Source organism: Dermochelys coriacea, chromosome 6 (assembly GCF_009764565.3).
Source record: "Dermochelys coriacea isolate rDerCor1 chromosome 6, rDerCor1.pri.v4, whole genome shotgun sequence".
NCBI classification, from domain to species: Eukaryota; Metazoa; Chordata; order Testudines; family Dermochelyidae; genus Dermochelys; species Dermochelys coriacea.
Genome location: NC_050073.1, coordinates 51,166,786 through 51,187,430, shown reverse-complemented (window position 1 = coordinate 51,187,430; position 20,645 = coordinate 51,166,786). Strand labels below are relative to the sequence as shown.

Sequence of the window (20,645 nt, the reverse complement as noted above, 5' to 3'; positions counted from 1 at the left end):
ATTAACAAAACCCTGACAACAAATGTGTGTGGATTTGTATGAATACTAACATAAAAATTGCTGTACTATAAAACTGTGGCTCATCCCATTTCCAACAATGGCCAGTCCCAGATGTTTCAGAGACACAGTTGAAATAACTTGCCCCAAGTGGTTGATTCTTAGCTTTTTTCTTGAGGGTGTATACATTCTTATCCAGTCTAATACAAGTATGGATGTTCTTATTCATATTTATTTATTTGTATTATGGTGGTGACTAGAGGCTCCATTTGAGAGTGGCTCCGCATTTTGATAGGCATTATACAAAGATACTGCAGAATACGGTTCCTGCCCTGAAGAATTTATACTCTAACTAGCCAGAACAGGTAAGGAAGTGTGATTCATTATATGAAGGGGGAACTGAGGCATAGAGATTTTAAGCAATTTGCCCTTGTCACACAGAAGTCTATGGAAGAGCTGGGACACAAAACCAGATCATCTGATTTCCAGCCAGTGCCTTAACAATAAGATAATTCTCTCTCTCTCTATATATATATATAAGTCCTCTTCATCATATAAAAGAGTACATATCAATTATTTAGACAACACTAAACAATAGTGACCAAAATGTGCTAGGTACTATCCAGATATTTAGACAGATAGGGTCATTGTCTCAAAGAGATGCAAACTAAATAGATTTTAATAAAATAAAATGAAAGAACCGATGATGAATGGGCTAAGTGAATCAAGCCAAGTGATCAGGGTGATGAACATCTTGTTAGTTCTGTGTTTTTTTCACATAATTATGTTTTTATATATAAGCTAGAAACCCATAGTTAGTTCCTTACACATAACAATTTAAATATAAAGTTAGCCTCACTTGCATCTCTATCTTTCCGTTATACAAATCCAATCTACATTTTTGTAATCCTGCTAAACTCTTTGTCTCATCAATTATTTTAGCCAAGAATTTCACAAGTTCCGTGGATTGTGCAGAAATATTTTCATTTATATTCCATTTTAAATATATTTATTGCCTTTGTTACTGTTCATTACTTTACATACCTGTGCCATGTCCCCTGTTCATTCCATCCTAATGCTAAGAACAAGAAAGATAGCTATTCCACTGCTTACTCAGCTGTCTATGTGTGTTTGCTGAATTATTCATTTGCCCCCTGCTTCTAAAATCACTCTCCCTTGCTCTGGTCCTATCTCAAGCAAGACCCCAGTATTAAAGATGCTCTATCAGTTAAGGATTGTCTGTATTTAGGTTCCCAGAGAAGCTATAACACCATATTAAATCTCACAATCATTAGCTGTGTATCTTGCGTGTTTGAAAGGCGCAAAGCCACCGTTCCTCTCACAAACTTTCCTGAGGAGACTGTGAAGTGAGTTATATTACTGGAGCCTAGGAAATGATACACATACTGCCACAATCTGAGAATTTATGCCTAAATGTCAGTTATCAGGGTGCTCATAAACCTCCTTCACAACATGATAAAATGGCATTTATCAACTCTGGGGAAGGCTAATTAAGCTAGAGGGCTGTATTTAAATTCTCAAGGAAGTTGCGTTGCTTGAAGATCCCTTATGAATAATCCATTCTGAGTCAAAATACTATAAGAAAACAAGAGCAAGTCAGAGAAAGAATTGGAAGAGTGAGGGGGCCATGAATTAAAGGCTCATATATTATTCAAGCTTTTCTATGATACTGGCTTTACCAGGGAATTGAATGGAGTATTTTTGCACTTTCAGTATTGATACATGAAATAGAATTTTCTCTGCCTGGAGCGGTACCTGTGTCAAAACTGATCAGTAACCATGAATAGAAGTATCCAGGCTCTGGAATTAGGTACACATTGGATACAGGAGTGTCCTGGTTTTCACTTCCATATGGTAACTTGATCCTTGAAGGATTGGGACAAGGGCGGCTGATCATGGCCTCATTCTCTGAAGGAGACCCCATATTTCTCAAGTTTCTGGGAATTAGGTCTCTTTTTCCTCTACCTCCATAGTATGAGTAAGCTTGTGGCCCTGTGATTCAAGTGTACATTGGCCAGGTGTAACCTAAGGAACAGTCACATTTTAATGGATGAGTTGTGCTTCCTGCAAGCCATTAAAGTGTCCCAATTTTATTTTTGGGCTTGTGGCACTGATCCATGATTTGTGGGCAAAAATATTGCAGTGTTCTGGCAACATGATACTTTCTGTATGATTATTCTGTGTCACTGGACAAATGAAAACATGTGGACGCCCCGTACCAGAGTGGGAGCAATAAAAGCCAGTTGGGCACAGGAGCTAGGAAAGATCAGGGCAGCATGGCAACAATTAGGTCAACAAGGGCGGCACTGATAATTTGCAGAGTAGCTAAAGAGTCAACCTCAAATACCCTGGTGCTTTCACCCAGGGAGACAATGGCTTTAGCAGAACAGGTGAAATGATTGTTTTGTCGGAAGCTGAATATTGTGCCTTTAAGGAGGGGAAGAGGTTTCAGCTGTCCTGAGCCGCCCTGTGGATGAAGCAGTAGCAATTTTTGTGTGGCATCTGCTGAGCAAACCACAGCTGGGAGTCAGGAGAGATGATTGCATAGATGTATGTATGCTGGTTCCCCTTCAGTGCATAACATAAATAAAACAGATATATAAATAATCGGGGTGTGTGTGAACAGAATAAACCAGCTGAGGATCAGCAACAAAACTTTAATATGTTTTTTCTATAGAGCATATAATCTAGCTAGTTGATTTTATCCCTTAGTTATTAGGGTAAAGCATTGAAATGTATTATTCATTCTATGTAAAGTCCTGGAGAACACCAACACCTAATAGGCCAGATTCTCATTTGATGGTGTTATGGCAGACCTCACCAGTTGGCACTATTACGAATAGTCTTTCAAGTGCTGCTTAGTGTGTGGACAAGTTTTGACATAGAAGGCATGCAGTATTGTTCATTTTAGGTTATGCTAGGTTTTTGTTGGAGGCAGCTTGGGGAGAAAGGGAACTGTGTGAGCAGCACAGGACTTTGCTCTCTGCCTTGGGCTCTGAATAAACTTGAGGCAGAGTTACTCCCTGGGTGCCAGGCATTGGTATTGCACTGACATTTCTGGAAGAAGGAATTGCCTGCCTGCTGCTTGCCCATCTCATCCCAGAATTGGTGTATATGCAAAAAATAAGGCACGTGACACTTAAGATATATCCAGATTCCCTGCCACTGATTTCTTCTCCTGCACAACTCCAGTCACCTGCTACCGCATGGCAGAGTGGTAACACTGGAATCAGAATGGAATGTTGGAAGAAGGGGCAACAGTGTAAATTGACTAAGTGCTGTTGATTTCAATATGATCAAGGTGCCTGTATTTGAGTCTGGAGAATGCTGGAGGTAAGACTAACACAGCTTGCACCTGCTGCCCTGTTTCTCCTCTTCGTTCTATAACTAGATCAAGGGATTTTGTGCACTGGTGCTGGAACTAAGGCTGCTGGGGATGCTTCCAGCACATGGCTTGAAATAGTAATAACAAACTTTTCTATCATCACTATACAAATTTTTCCAGCAATCCTGGTTTTGTGTGTTTCCTTCTGCTTTCAGGAATTCAGCTTGGCTTTGTCAGTCCTAATCTTCCTTCTGTCTCTTGAAACTATCAGGAGGATTTTTATCCCAAGGAAAGGCCCTTTGTCTTCTTCACATCCCCAGCGACGTAAAATTAGTTTGGTATCCAGCAATCACCACAGTAGCCTTGCTTCCTTGTTTCTGACTTGTGTGGACAACTAGCCTCTCTGCTTCTCTCCTACTTTCCTGGGAAATTGGCAGCTGTTCTGACTCTTTCTAACACTTCCTCTTCCACTCTTGCAGACCTTGTTTATAGGAGAACAAAGTCCTGCTTCCTAAAATAACAACTGTTGCATCTGAAGAAGTGGGTTTTTTTTACCCACTAAAGCTTATGCCCAAATCAATCTGTTAGTCTTTAAGGTGCCACCGGACTCCTTGTTGTTTTTGTGGATACAGACTAACACAGCTACCCCTCTGATTCCTAAAATAAAAACACATCATTCTATTGTTGGCTCCACCTATGAGTCAAAACAGCATGCTACACAATTTCTTCACATTAAATCACAATATCATAAAACAATGCAACTGCAACATAAATACTTCCCTCAGTTTAAAAGTTTTAACAATTCCTTTACACTCTTATCCTTTGTAAGTGAACCCACCAGAATAGTGGGGAGGCATTGTGCTGGGACAACGTAGAGGAAGCTTGTGTTGCCATTACCCATTCTCTAGCTCTACTGCAAGTAAGCAGGAATGCCATAGCTAATACAATAGGTTATAGATCTAGCACCTTTAACCAGAACTAAATTCATTTTAAATTAAATAAAAAATACTTTATCTGCCAATAATTGGTGGCCAGTAACTAGCAAATATCACCTAAGGGGCATCTCCAGATGAAATGACTTTGAGTGTTAATGTAATGTGAGTTCAGGCTGGTGTTATAATAATAGAAGTTGATAACATTAATGCACATTCAATAATGTACTGTCAGTTAAACTAGTTAACGGCAATAATTAAGAGAAGATCACTGATGTCTCAAAGAGACATAGAACTATTTCAGGAAGTGCTTTGACTGACTGGTAATGAGATTCACATTTGTGGTAAGGCAAGAGAGCACAACTTCCCCAACAAGGGCAAACACAGAAAGTGGCTCAGACATACATGTCTGATGAATCAGTGAATAAAAGGTCAGTTTTCACAATGGAGGAAGTAAACAATTGGGTTCCCAAGGACCTGTACTGGGACCTGAGCTGTTCAACTTACTCATTAATGTTCTGGAAAAGGGAATCCATAACTACAGAGTTATAGGGTGATCTCAAAAAAACTGCATGACCTGGCAACAAAATGGCAGATGAAATTCAATACTGATCAATGCAAAGTGATGAACATTGGAAAAATAATCCCAACTACACATATATAATGAGGAGTTCTAAATTAGCAGTTACCACTCAAGAAAGTGATTTTGGAACCATTGTGGATAGTTCTCTTAACTTCAGCTCCGTGCTTCACAGAAGGCTAACAGAATGTTAGGAACTATTAGGAAAGTGATAGAAAATAAGTCAGAAAATATCATAATGCCACTATATAAATCCATGGTCCACCCACACTTTGAATAGTGTGTCCCATTCTGGTTGCCCATCTGAATAGTGATATAGAGGAACTAGAAAAGGTTTAGAGAAGTGCAATAAAGATGATCAAGGATATGGAACAGCAATCATCCGAGGAAAGACTAAAAAGATTAGGGACAAGAGATGATTAAGGGAGAATATGATAGAGGACTATAAAACATGAATGGTGTAAAAAAGTGAATGGAGAAGTATTTACCTTTTCCCACAATACAAAAATGAAGGTCACTTGGTGAAATTAATAGGCAGCAGGTTTAATACAAACAAGAGGATATACTTTTTCATACAATGGACAATTAATGTGTGGAATTCATTTCCTGGAGCAAAATATTAACAAAAATATAATGTTAAAAAGATAAATTCATGGGGGGCATAGGTCCAGGATTAGTTAAGAGGGTCAGGTATACAATCCCATGCTCGGGGTGAGCCTATTGCAATCTGGAATGGGAAGACAGGGTGAATCTCTGCTCTGCTCTGTACACTGCCAGTGAAGCTCTGGTACTGGCAACTGTCAGAAGACAGGATACTAGTCTAAATGGACCATTGGTTTGACCCAATATGGCAGTTCTTTTAGTCTTAATATGCCTTGTATGACAGACATAGTTAATGGGAAACAAAGTTTGGTGTCTCCAATGCCTAGTACACCTATCATTACATGAAAGTAAATTTCCTTTCTTTACAGTAGCTTTTTGTGTAATAGTTGTTCCTCCTTTGCAATGGGAAATAACAATTCAAAATAAATAAACTCCAATTTGTTATTTCTAATAGTTAATGATATATAATAGCATTGTACAATATACAGCAGTGCTTTACAAACATGAAAAGTACTCCCAAAAAGCTTTTCCAAGATCTTTCAACAAATCCATAGCCACCTAGGACTTCCTGGCTGCCACTGTGCTGCAGTCTACAGCCACTAATAACTTCATAGCAATATCAGGGATGGGACTCAGCTATTCCTACCCCAAAATGCATAGGCGCCAATCATTTCAGCTAATAGTGTCCTTAATACTTGTTAGCAGCCTGTGACACGCAGTTGAGTGGTTGTGATTCCACCCAGTAGAGGGAAGTGCATACATGGTACTCACTGCTAGCCAGTGTGCCACAGTATTAATCTTCCTAGAGGCTATTTTTCAAAGGATTTGGTATATTTTTAATGAGTGAAAGTTTAGAACTTATCTACTCAGTGGAAGTTGAATGTCTTAAGGGCCCGGGGTGCTTAGATACTTCTGTAGTGAGGACCTATAGGTGTTTAGTTAGAAAGGGTACAGCAAAGCAAGACAACAAGCCAGCACGCTCTGGTGATGGCTCACTGTGGCCTACCCTTTCTCCTGTCCCACCCACAAGGTAGAAGGGAAGAAGCCATTAGTGTATTATCCCAGCTGCTGTGATAGATTAACCCTGATGGGCTGCCAGTCCTTGTGTGTATTAATAAACTTCTCCCACTGATCCCCAATGGCAGTCAGATGGGTTCATTTGTAGATTGTGGTGGACATTTAAATGTTTGAGCCAGGCAATTTGAGATGAGCTGTCATAAATCATTAGTATTGCTGAGGGAACAGTGCCAGGAAGTATCTCGCTGATGATTTAAGAGACACCTCGTAAGCAGAATAAAACCCCAACTCACCCAACAAATCTCAGAGCTGCGCTACGAGGTCTAAATCCAATGACCAATGTAACACGCTGCCACTTCTCATAAGGCAGTAATTAAAAACTGGTACGATTAGTGACTTAAACTTAAAGCGTGATGACCAATATGCTTTCAAACTACAGTCTCACGCCAACCCACATGCATTGCCTGCACCATGCCTGCAGGGTGACTGTGTGTGCATTGAGACTGAAAGATGATGACTTGCTGGCTACAGCAATAAACTTCTCCTGATGTTTTTCTGAATGCATCTTTTTTAATCTCTGTCTATATTTAAGGTGATGCATATTGACAGTGAGGCAGAACGGTTTTGATCTAAGGGATTGAGTGTAAAGGGTATAACAAGAGGCCCTTTGTCAATATGGTCACACTAAATATCTAGACAGACTTCGAATTCTACTCACATGTAGGGGTGATTATCACTGAGCAACACTGAATGTGTGTGAAAACAGTCCCTTTCCTCCTACAGAACAAGTGGAATGCTAAGACTCTGGAACTGTAAGCAGGAGATCTTGCACACATCATATTTTAATTTAGACCTAAAATAGGTGACTAAGTGTGACACTATCTGGGGGTACTGAGGGTTGTGAGGTACTTCACTATCCTGCCCCTAGTGTGAGGAAGCCTTGTCTATACCTGCCACAGATCAGCTCCCTGATTTTCCTACCATAGGTAACACAAGCACTCCATTCTCAGCCCCTGCAAGCTCTGTTCTTCCTCATGCAGGTTAGTGATAGGTACACTCCAAAACCATGAAGTGTCCATCCCCTTATCCACTGGACACTCACAAAATTACCATACCTGCTGTTCCCAAAGGAGCAGTACACCACAGCTTACTAGTTACACTTTAGACCACAGCTTTGCCTAACTCAAAGCACTTAGTTTGGAGAGAACAAGTCTAAGTTTATTTAACAAAAATAGAGATAGAGCACATAGAAATACTGGAAACAAAGGGTTACATATAAAACAAAATCATAATGTGCATTCTAGAGCCTAAATTCCAGCTCACAAGATGTCCTCTTGTCTAATAAGATACAGCTTACCCCAAAGTCCTTCTCACAGAGTTTTTTCAACCAGGATGGCTGAGATCCTTCTTTCATGAGACCAAGCCTGCTTGCCTCCCCTGATAAAGGATGCCAGGGTGTCTTTTGCACACCCAGATATACCAGACCTTTGATCTTCACATAAGAAGAGAGTCGTCCCCCCCACCCACATTGTACACCTCTTTGTGCTAATTTTTCTTTTGAAGTCCCTGCAAGCTCTTAATTAGCATTTGGTTTAGTATGCTATTGTAAGATACACAATGGTTAGCTAGGGAGATAAGTGTCTCCCACCTCCTGTCTGGAGAAGTTTGTCTCGAGGCTTGCTACTTTTGAGTGACCAGCCTTTAACTACAAAACCTGAAGAACATAATTTCCAATATATGTATACACATCTTTCTGCATATTATCCTCACATACATTTCACAAAGATTAGGGTGACCAGTGTGACACAAGCTTTCAGCAGCAACCTTACAAGACACTCTTTGGTGAACTCAAACCTAAATTCCAGTCTTTGGGGATCTCTATAACTTGTATGCTCCCTCTGTCAGTTACCATCAAGAGGTTCTGGGATCACACTAAGCTGATGCAAATATCTGGTATTATGAAACCTTCTTACTTACCGCCATTCATGTCCATAACTTGAGTATCATCCTCCACTCCTCCTTGTCCCCTCACCTCTTAGCATTGCCTAAATATTGTCTATTCTTTCCTAAATAGCATTTCTAAGATGCATCCATTTCTTTTCTCTCTAGACAGCCCAAACTTTGCATCTAGGTCGTCATCTGCCATTTTGATTACAATAATGATGTTTGGAGGAATGAATGACCTTAAACTAGTTCCTTCTAAATGCCTTTACAATTGCCAGTCTAAGTGGAGATTAAGAATGGACCAAGGATGAATGCCCCTTTGAAATCAAGAGGTGTTCCTTTACAGTCAGGGTTTCAGGTCAGCATTGCTAAGTTTGCACTGGTATTACCCAGACTTTACCTGAGCTAAGGATAGAGGTTTTGTACTTCTCAGTAGTATGAAGTACATGTTTAAAAGACAAACAAAAAACGCTTCCTTGGGTGAACACTGTAAAATATAGCCAATCTCTCTTTAATCTACCATACATTCATTCATGCATGTGTGTTATTATTTATAAGTATATTGGAATCACTGTTCAGCTGTATGACCTCCATTAACGTTAATGGAGATCACAACACTAAATCTCTGTGCACCTTCCCGATAGGTGGAACAAGAAAGGAATAAAAATGATAACATTAAGATACAAAATAAAGTTAACAAGCAAGTCAACTGCAGTAGCCTTTCACATTTGGATACTGACTCGGATCAGAGGGGAAAATAAGTATAGTGACCTCTCCTCCTCACTCCCTGTTGATCTTCACAATCCGGTCCAGCTGGTGGCCCGTGCTTTGGAGAGACCAGGACTGGGGTGATGGGTATCAATATGGTAGGATTATGGTACATTGCTGCCTGCGGGACAAAGTATTGAATGGCAGAAGACGATGCCGGACAGGCATTCAATACATTGACAGAGCTTTTGTGGAGAAAGTTATAATTAGTTGCATTGTGATTCTCTTTGCAGATTTTAGATGTAAATATTTTTCATTATGGGGTATTTTATCTGCGTACTGTTTTGGATTGAAAAGATCCTTTACTGGGCAATCTTGTCCATTCTTTGGCATTGGGGCAAAATGATTTAATACTTGTATATAATATACACATTGGACCAAAGCTCAGTCATTGAAGCCTCTAAGTGAAAAATCCCTTGATTTAAATGGGATCCAAATTTGTATCATTGTATGTCTCTATATTATGCAAATACAGTATTTTGTATTCTCAGGGTGTGACTTTATAATTAAGGGTGTGTGAGAGTTCAATTTAATAGGAACTTTAAATCTCTATTTTGTAAAAAATCTCATTGAAATGACAAAAACACAATTGGAGCACTATTTGAATATTCCATGATGATTTAATGAAAAATGAAATTCATATAGACAAAAAAAATTCAAATATCAAACCCCTTTGTTGATTTTTCATTGGATTCTCTCACATTTTTGGTATCTCTTTTATAAGAAATCTAACACACTCTGGTACTTGACCTTTGGCCACATTATTTCTCCTCACATACTGGTTCCTAGAACATCAATTATACATAGATACTGTTTGTCTCAGAAGTAGTTTACAACATTTTAGTTATAACAAAAATATGTGCACCAAAGAGAACCTGCTGAATTCTAATTTGATGAGTGGAGAAGAATAACTTCACAAATGCATGGACTGTATGACTATAATTGATGTTAAAGCATATGGAGTCAATGTTAAGATTCTGTGTTAGAAAGAAAACGTGATGAAGCTGAGGTACATGTTGCTATCTGGTATGTGTTAGAGATGGAAGTGAAAACTTTATGGAGAATTAGAGTGCATTATCTTAAGCATTGTAGGCAAGATGAAGGTAGAAAAGAATCTACTACTTTTCCCTTTAATTTCTAATAGTTATTCTTCTAGTTTTAGGTGGATGGGATATGCCCAGCTGGAAACTTAAGTGCCATTAGTTTTATTTGCTCTATATACTATGGAAATGTGAGCTACTTTGAAATATCGAGACTTGAAAAAGTCAAAATCCTTACTTTATTCTGCTCTTCCACATTTTAAATCATTAGCGTAGAGCCTTTTACCTCTTGCTCATTAGTTCAGATTAGATTTAAGCCAGGTCAGTAGGAACTGAAAAGTTCTAAATTAAGGTTGTTTAGTGAGCTAAGTGACTGAGTTGGTGGTCTGAGTCCAGTTCTTAAAGGATGTGTCCAAATTGTAAAACATGATTATATGTATAGTTGCGATTATGTTTTCCAATGTGCTTTACTTTGCATTTATCAACATTGAATTTCATCTTCCATTTTGTTGCCCACTCACCCAGTTTTGAGAGAACCTTCTGTAGCTCTTTGCAGTCTGCCTGGGACTTAATTATCTTGAGTAGTTTCCATTCGGAAAACTAACCATTTATTCCTACCCTTTGTTTCCTATCTTTTAACCAGTTACCGATCCATGAGAGGACCTTTTTAACCCTTTACCCCCTTTTCCAGATCATTTATGAATATGTTGAATAGGACTGGGCCCAGTACAGACCCCTGGGGGACACTACTATTTACCTCTTTCCATTCTGAAAACTGACCATTTATTCCTACCCTTTGTTTCCTATCTTTTAACCGGTTACCGATCCATGAGAGGACCTTCCCTCTTATCCCATGACTGCTTACTTTGCTTAAGAGCCTTTGGTGAGGGACCATGTCAAAGGCTTTCTGAAAATCTAAATACACTATATCCACTGGATCCCCCTTGTCTACATGCTTGTTGACCCCCTCAAAGAATTCTAGTAGATTGGTGAGGCATAATTTCCCTTTACAAAAACCATGTTGACTCTTCCCCAACAAATTATGTTTATCTATGTGTTGTAGCCCAAAAAATTAATATGCTTGCTTGCATAAATATATCTTTTCTTATAAGTTTAAGTATTTAATGTATTGTAATAGGTTTATAAATTCATATTAAAATAAGTTTGGTTGTAATGCAAGAGACCTACAGGCCAAAAACCTGTATGTTAAACTAAGGCAAAGGTTAGCATGCCTAAATTAAAACTGTCAAGGTTCCTTCCCCACTCTGAACTCTAGGGTACAGCTGTGGGGACCTGCATGAAAAACCCCCTAAGCTTATTTTTACCAGCTTATCTTAAAACTTCCCCAAGGTACAAACTATTTTACCTTTTGCCCCACCACTTTATTGCTGCCACCACCAAATATATAACAGGGAAAGAGCCCGCTTGGAAACGTCTTTCCCCCCAAAATCCTCCCAAACCCTACACCTCCTTTCCTGGGGAAGGCTTGATAAAAATCCTCACCAATTTGCATAGGTGAACACAGATCCAAACCCTTGGATCTTAATAACAATGAAAAAGCAATCAGGTTCTTAAAAGAACAATTTTAATTGAAGAAAAAGTAAAAAAAATCACCTCTGTAAAATCAGGATGGTAAATACCTCTCAAGGTAATCAGATTCAAAACACAGAGAATCCCTCTAGGCAAAATCTTAAGTTACAAAAAGACACAAAACCAGGAATATACATTCCATTCAGCACAACTTATTTTCTCAGCCATTTAAACAAAACAGAATCTAACGAATATCTAACTAGATTGCTTATTAGCCCTTTACAGGAGTTCTGACCTGCATTCCTGCTCTGGTCCTGGCAAAAGCAACACACAGACAGAGAGAACCTTTGTTTCTCCCCCCTCCAACTTTGAAAGTATCTTGTCTCCTCATGGTCATTTTGGTCAGGTGCCAGTGAGGTTTTCCTAGCTTCTTAACCCCTTACAGGTGAAAGGGTTTTTCCTCTGGCCAGGAGAGATTTAAAGGTGTTTACCTTTCCCTTTATATTTATGACAAAAACCTTTTACCCAAAAAGTAAAGTTAACCTTCATCTTGTTACCTAAATAAATAAGTACTCACGCCTATGTGTAAGAGCCTTTACCTAAACCAATAAACAATGAAAAATGGCATAGGTGGTTTTTCAAAGTTGTACCCACAAACTTAACAAGTACACCACAAGAAACGTATGTGCGTACGTACATGTCATCAAAATGCATATACATACTACCCTATTGGGTAAGTGTATCCTAACATTTCTGTGGGTAAGAAATAAAATTTGGGCATAAGAGGAAAAATTTCCGTCACTTGTGCCTTATAAAAGAGGTGACCCACCTTGCTATCTTCATCTTCATCTTCAACTAACTATCAATGCTATCCATCCATGATGGCTATTAACTATTAATAGGCCGTACTTATTTTCCTTTCAAACTTTAAGTTCCAAGGAAACTAGGGTAAGCTTGGTTTCCCCAAACTTTTATTCTCAGTTTTATTTATTAGGTTTTAATTTTAAGTTAAGTTAGATAAGTAAACTCTAAGGAAGCTTTGACAGCTCTTCATATTAGATTCCACTGCACACCTCTGCTAGAAACTGAAACTGCCAGAGGCGAGGTCCTGTGTCTTTCAACACCAGGTTATCAAAACAGGATGTAAGTATATTAACCAAAGTTTTGCAGCACATAATATTGTATTATCATATGTACCTCTTAAATAAGAGCAATTCAATTGTAATTTTGTAACTCTAACTATTTTACCATTTACTTACTACTTCATTAATTTTAATAAAAAGTCTTAATAACAATATCTGTCTCAGTGTAAGTTTCCTGTCACACCCTCAAGGATCCTCTGTAAATTCTGTAAAGCCTAATTCGAAACAAGAACTTTTATCTTCTAATCAAACAAATTGGCAAGCCTAAAACCCACACTAATTAATATTAGCAATTAATTATTAGTATTATTAATTAACTAAAATTAATTAAATAAATTAAATTAATAAATTAAATCAATATTATTAACATTCCCTAAATCAGGCTACAGTGTCTGACAGTTTTCTTCTTTACTATAGTTTAAATCAGTTTGCCCAATACTGCAATTAGGCTTACCAGCCTTTAATTGCTGTGGTCACCTATGGAGCCCTTTATAAAAATTGGTGTCACATTAGCTAACCTCCAGTCATTTGGTACAGAAGCTGATTTAAATTATAGGTTACAGACCACAGTTAGTAGTCCTGCAATTTCACATTTGTGTTCCTTCAGAACTTTTGGGTGAATACCATCTGGTCCTGGTGAATTATTACTGCTTAGTTTATCAGTTTGTTCCAAAACCTCGTGTAATGACACCTCAATCTGGGACAGTTCCTCATATTTGTCATCTAAAAAGAATGACTCAGGTTTGGGAATCTCCTTCACATCCTCAACCGTGAAGACAGATACAAAGAATTCACTGAGTTTCTCCGCAATGGCCTTATCATCCTTGAGTGTTCCTTTAGTATCTCGATGGTCCAGTGCCCCCACTGGTTGTTTAGTAGGCTTTCTGCTTCTGATGTATTTAAAAAAAATTGCTATTACTTTTTGAGTCTTTGGCTAGCTGCTCTTCAAATTATTTTTTGGCCTTCCTAATTATATTTTTACACTTCATTTGCCAGATTTTATGCTCCTTTCTTAAGATGCAGGCAGACTGCAAAGATCTAGAAAAGGATCTCTCAAAACTGGGTGACTGGGCAACAAAATGGCAGATGAAAATTAATATTGATAAATGCAAAGTAATGCACATTGGAGGGCATAATCCCAACTATACATATAAAATGATGGGGTCTAAATTAGCTCTTACCACTCAAGAAAGAGATCTTGGAGTCATTGTTGATGGTTCTCTGAAAACATCCACTCAATGTGCAGCGGCAGTCAAAACTGTGAACAGAATGCTGGGAATAATTAAGAAAGGGATAAATAATAGGACAGAAAATATCACATTATCTCTATATCAGGGATCGACTACCTTTGGCATGCAGCCTGTCAGGAAAATCTGCTGGCCCTCGGCCCACGCTGCTTCCCGCAGCCCCCATTGGCCTGGAACGGCAAACCGCAGCCAGTGGGAGCTGTGATCAGCCAAACCTGCGGACGCTGTAGGTAAACAAACCGTCCCAGTCTGCCAGTGGATTTCCCTGATGGGCCGCATGCCAAAGGTTGCCAATACCTACTCTATATAAATCCATGGTACGCCCACATCTTGAATACTGTGGGCAGATGTGGTTGCTCCATCTCAAAAAAGATATATTGGAATTGGAAAAGGTTCAGAAAAGGGCAACAAAAATTATTAGGGGTATGGAATGACTTCTGTATGAGGAGAGATTAATCAGACAGGGACTTTTCATCTTGGAAAAGAGACTGGTAAGAGGAGATATGATTGAAGTCTATAAAATCATGACTGGTATAGAGAAAGTAGATAAGGAAGTGTTGTTTACTACTTCTCATAACACAAGAACTAGGGGTCACCAAATGAAATTAATAGGCAGCAGGTTTAAAACAAACAGAAGGAAGTATTTCTTCACACAATGAAGTCAACCTGTGGAACACTTTTCCAGAGGATGTTAAGGCCATGACTATAACAGTGTTCAAAAAAGAACTAGATAAATTCATGAAGGATAGGTCCATCAATGGCTATTAGCCAGGATGGGCAGGAATGGTATCCCTAGCCTCTGTTTGCCAGAAGCTGGGAATGAGCAACAGGGGATGGATCACTTGATGATTACCTGTTCTATTCATTCCCTCTGGGGCACCTGGCAATGGCCACTGTCAGAAGACGGGATACTGGACTAGATGGACCTTTGGTCTGACCCAGTAGGGCCATTCTTATGTTCTTATGTTCTATTTTCCTCATTAGGATTAAACTTCCACTTCTCTTACTTTGTTATTTAGCCATGGTGACACTTTTTTGGTTCTCTTACTATGTTTTTTAATTTGGGGTATACATTTAAGTTGAGCCTCTATTGTGGTGTTTTTAAAAAGTTTCCATGCAGCTTGTAGGAATTTTACTTTTGGTGCTGTATCTTTTAATTTCTGTTTAACTAATCTCCTCATTTTTTTGTACTTCCCCTTTCTGAAATTAAATGCTACAGTGTTGGGCCGATGTGGTGTTTTTCCCACAGGGATGTTAAATTTAATTATATTATGGTCACTATTATCAAGCAGTCCAGCTATACTCTTTGATCTGATCCTGTGCTCCACTTAGGACTAAATCAAAAATTGCCTCTCCTCTTGTGAGTAGTAGCTTCAGGGAGAAGCTTCTGCTTCTGCAGCTTGTGTGAATAATGCGCTTAGGGGACTCCACTCTTCAGAGCTGTCAGTCCAGATTCATTCCCGAATGAATGCATGAAATGCACTTCCAGACTTTGAGGGGCATTGTGGGGGAATCATAAAGTTCTCTCTTGAGACTGTGAGACTATAAGGAAATATGTTAAAGAAGCAGAATAAGAGTCTCTTCGCCATCTCCCTTCTCACCTACTAGTCTGTCAGTAAAAGTAATACCATTGATTTTGTAATCTGATGATTTTAGCTACAGCTAGACTGGGTCAAGTCTATGCTGCCTGTGTCTTGTACAAACCTTATTTCTTGGCTAAATGAATAGGACTTTGTGTAATCAGGAAGTCTTCACTTAACAATAGGAGCTTAATGGGACAAATTCTATTCTGAATTAATACATAATGGTGAAATTGGAGAGTAATTCCACCAAAGCTAATCAATTTACTTCCTGATTTACACAGAGTATAGTAAATGAAAGCAGCACTTGGCCCAATGTCTTTCAAGGTGTTTGTTCACTATATTGAAGGCAAGTACAATTTGTGTCTGAGAAGCCTTTCTTTCTTGAATTGAAAGCTAGTTGTATGAGTAAAGGATGGAAAGTTATTTGTGAGCAACCAAGTAATTTAATTTTGATTTATCTATTAACTTTTCTGCTTTAAATCCAGAATTGCTTACCACAGGTTCTGATGAAGCATTCCCAAATTGATTTTCAAAGCAAATTTGCATTTGATAATGTGAAGCTTTTCTGCCTATCAATCATTTTGTGGGGGTGGCCTGCCAGCCGCACAAGGGTAAATCAAGGTTCCTCTGCTATTGTTGATGCTTCTTGTCAGAGGTTGAAGTTAACTGTGTTAGCTATACAACGTTATGGATAGTGGGTTGAAAGATGTAAATGTCTCTAATCAGATCCATTCAAATCTTTTTACAGACATCTGGATTAGTAACACTTGACAAATCTGCCTTTCAAAGACATCTTCAAACTATACTCTCTCCATTACAATTTTATCTTTAGTGTGTACAGTTCTGTTAGTTAGTTCGATAATGAGCTGAACTGACTAGTGTGTTTTTGCACCACTGGCCATGATCAGATGGAATCAGAACTGCTTGGCTATATCCTGGACCCTATAGTGGTAACGGTAATGGAGATGTGCCTTTATTTTTAATGGTGGGGGCCTGTATTCTTGGAGCAGATGGATCTGATTCCCAGTACTGTGGTTGTTACGAAGTTCCATATGACCATTATGTGCTGCAAAGAGACAGCTGTGAAATCCTTGGTGACTTGCAAATTTGTTATTATTTGAAATATTCACATACAGGATGCTAATAGGGTGACCAACATGAATGGTTCTTTTGAAGCTCAATTGCTATAAGTTTAGCTGCAACTCATTTAATTACAATATAAACAAAGTAAAAGGGCAATGTGTTTGTAAAAGCAAACCTTTTCATTACTGAAGGTCTCCTGACAAGTATATTCCAGTGTGAATTAAAAAGAAACAATGGAAATACAGAAATGATAAACTGATATAAACATTTAGCTTGTTAAATGAGAAAACATAAAAATATTTTAAATGTTTTTTTTTTAAATTCCTATTATGGGCAATTCGAAACATTTCCTTTTTTGGGTTGTAGGGTCTCCTCATATTCCAAGATGGCTCAGCCTAAAAATTCTATGTTTCTTTTCTTTAGCTGGCCTTGATGTAGAGATGGGTCTTTTAATGTTTTGATCAGAGGTCAGTGGGAGAACTAGTATGATATAAAGATCATGTCATGGATTGTACCTACCCACACTGAAAGAGCCAGGAAAAGGGTTATCTATGGTCTTCTTAGAGCATATAGGTCATGATTCAGCAAAGCACTTAAGTTTGTAGTTAATGAAAGTCATTATCTTTGAAAACTCGTGGCGAACGGGGGAAGTCCCGGATGACTGGAAAAAGGCTAATGTAGTGCCCATCTTTAAAAAAGGGAAGAAGGAGGATCCTGGGAACTACAGGCCGGTCAGCCTCACCTCAGTCCCTGGAAAAATCATGGAGCAGGTCCTCAAAGAATCAATCCTGAAGCACTTAGAGGAGAGGAAAGTGATCAGGAACAGTCAGCATGGATTCACCAAGGGAAGGTCATGCCTGACTAATCTAATCGCCTTTTATGATGAGATTACTGGTTCTGTGGATGAAGGGAAAGCAGTGGATGTATTGTTTCTTGACTTTAGCAAAGCTTTTGACACGGTCTCCCACAGCATTCTTGTCAGCAAGTTAAGGAAGTATGGGCTGGATGAATGCACTATAAGGTGGGTAGAAAGCTGGCTAGATTGTCGGGCTCAACGGGTAGTGATCAATGGCTCCATGTCTAGTTGGCAGCCGGTGTCAAGTGGAGTGCCCCAGGGGTCGGTCCTGGGGCCCGTTTTGTTCAATATCTTCATAAATGACCTGGAGGATGGTGTGGATTGCACTCTCAGCAAATTTGCGGATGATACTAAACTGGGAGGAGTGGTAGATACGCTGGAGGAGAGGGATAGGATACAGAAGGACCTAGACAAATTGGAGGATTGGGCCAAAAGAAATCTAATGAGGTTCAATAAGGATAAATGCAGGGTCCTGCACTTAGGATGGAAGAATCCAATGCACCGCTACAGACTAGGGACCGAATGGCTCGGCAGCAGTTCTGCGGAAAAGGACCTAGGGGTGACAGTGGACGAGAAGCTGGATATGAGTCAGCAGTGTGCCCTTGTTGCCAAGAAGGCCAATGGCATTTTGGGATGTATAAGTAGGGGCATAGCGAGCAGATCGAGGGACGTGATCGTTCCCCTCTATTCGACACTGGTGAGGCCTCATCTGGAGTACTGTGTCCAGTTTTGGGCCCCACACTACAGAAAGGATGTGGATAAATTGGAAAGAGTACAGCGAAGGGCAACAAAAATGATTAGCGGTCTAGAGCACATGACTTATGAGGAGAGGCTGAGGGAGCTGGGATTGTTTAGTCTGCAGAAGAGAAGAATGAGGGGGGATTTGATAGCTGCTTTCAACTACCTGAAAGGGGGTTTCAAAGAGGATGGCTCTAGACTGTTCTCAATGGTAGCAGATGACAGAACGAGGAGTAATGGTCTCAAGTTGCAATGGGGGAGGTTTAGATTGGATATTAGGAAAAACTTTTTCACTAAGAGGGTGGTGAAACACTGGAATGCGTTACCTAGGGAGGTGGTAGAATCTCCTTCCTTAGAGGTTTTTAAGGTCAGGCTTGACAAAGCCCTGGCTGGGATGATTTAACTGGGACTTGGTCCTGCTTTGAGCAGGGGGTTGGACTAGATGACCTTCTGGGGTCCCTTCCAACCCTGATATTCTATGATTCTATGATTCTATGAATGGGGCTTCAAGCACATACATAAAATAAAGGTTGTGCTTAAGTGCATTGCTGAATTGGGATGGTTAAATAGATATGAATAGGTATGTGGGTGTGCTCACTAAGGGTGTGCTTTTGTACTTTGCTGAGTCAGGGTAGGGTGACCAGATAGCAAGTGTGAAAAATCGGGACGGGAATGGGGGGTAATAGGAGCCTATAGAAGAAAAAGACCCCAAAATCAGGACTGTCCCTATAAAGTCAGGAAATCTGGTCAGCCTAAATCAGGGCCACAAAGAGGAAGGTCTCTTGAGGGGGAAAAGGAAGTTCTCTCTCAGCCTAGTCAAGAACAGGGTCAGTCTCAGGCAGCAAGCTGACCGTTTTAGTTATATAAGAAGAGAATTTGTATGTTAGACTGCTTTTCCCCCCAGCTTATGCAAGTCATCCTTTGTTTGCTCTTTTTTATGTTTATTATTTATTTATTTAAGCAAGCAGGAGGCAGCCCTAGTCCTGGGTATTTCACAAACATTAACTAATTTATTCTCATCACACCTATGTGAAGGAGGAAAGAATTATTTTCCCTATATTTTAGGCAGGGAAACTAAGGTACAGAGGGTATGTCTTTACTGCACAGTTAACTTGGGCTCTTATCTAGGTTTTAGCCCAAAGCCCCTACCATCTATGTAGCAGATCTTCTGACTGGGTTTGGAGTTGGTTTATGTCCATGCTAACTGACCCAACTGTGAGAGGGAGGTGTGATTTAGAACACAGTTGTGTTTTAACTCAGGCTGAAGTTTGCAGTGAGGACACAGGCTAAATCAGTCAAGTACTGAGAGTTCTCCAAAGCCTGGCTTCAGTTTCGCCTGTAGGACAGACAAGTTCTCCTGTAATTGACATAGTTGACTGGGAAAGAATCCTAGATTATCTCAGCACAAAGAACCATGGGATATGACCCCATGTGCACACAGGCGAGTGCAGAATTGTGAGGACACAGTAACATGGTCAGGGCTTTGCTGTGGGAATGCTTGTACCCAGGCTAGGCTAACCTGGGTGCACTAATTATACAATGAAGACATATCCAAAGAGGTCATACAGAGTCCATGTCAGAGACAGAAGTGGAATCTGGGTCTTCTGAGTCCCTGTTCAGAGTCTTAATCACAAAATCATCCTTCCTTTCCTTGTCTTGTGATTATGACCTTTGTCTTCTGACAAAGGAAAAAATTTAAGTGTTTTTTTTTAATTTTTTATTGAAATATTACTTGTTTCTTCACTGTGGGATAGACTGTGATACCCTTGCCCATGTTAAATACTTAGTACCTTCTACTTTGAGTAGTTCTACTGAAGTCTATGAGGCTACTATGAAGTAAAGGTAATAATTAGTGTGAGTTAAAATGTGACGACCTGGGCCTGTCAACTTTGCTCTTTTCAACCACTTCAGATACTCATGCTTTCTTTTCTTTTTTATCGTGATGAGCCTTAAGTGATATCTTCCTGTTTTGAAATCCAATGCTCTACCTCCCAGAGTACACCATCTGAGTTACTTAAAAAAATAAGACCAGGTATCTTGACAAATTATAAAGTTGTGTGTGGAATAATAATTTATGTAGGTTCATTAGAATCTTTTCTTTCCCCCATCTGTGTCTGAATTTGCAGTCACACTGAGTGAACTTTCTTCTTTCCCGCTGATACAGATTGTGAATTATGGCTAAATACCAAAGTGTTATTTAATGCAGCCTGGAAAGAAAGGAGTGAATGATAGCCCATTA

General features: G+C 39.4%; 1 long non-coding RNA gene across 1 annotated transcript; it reads right to left on the bottom strand.

Annotated features, from left to right (window-relative positions):
• Positions 1 to 509: 509 nt before the first annotated feature.
• On the bottom strand, positions 510 to 14,972 carry LOC122460683. Its single transcript, XR_006282142.1, has 3 exons — positions 14,799 to 14,972; positions 12,831 to 12,835; positions 510 to 521 (listed from the first exon to the last, which is right to left on the bottom strand). It is a non-coding gene; the product is annotated as an uncharacterized LOC122460683 (long non-coding RNA).
• Positions 14,973 to 20,645: the final 5,673 nt, after the last annotated feature.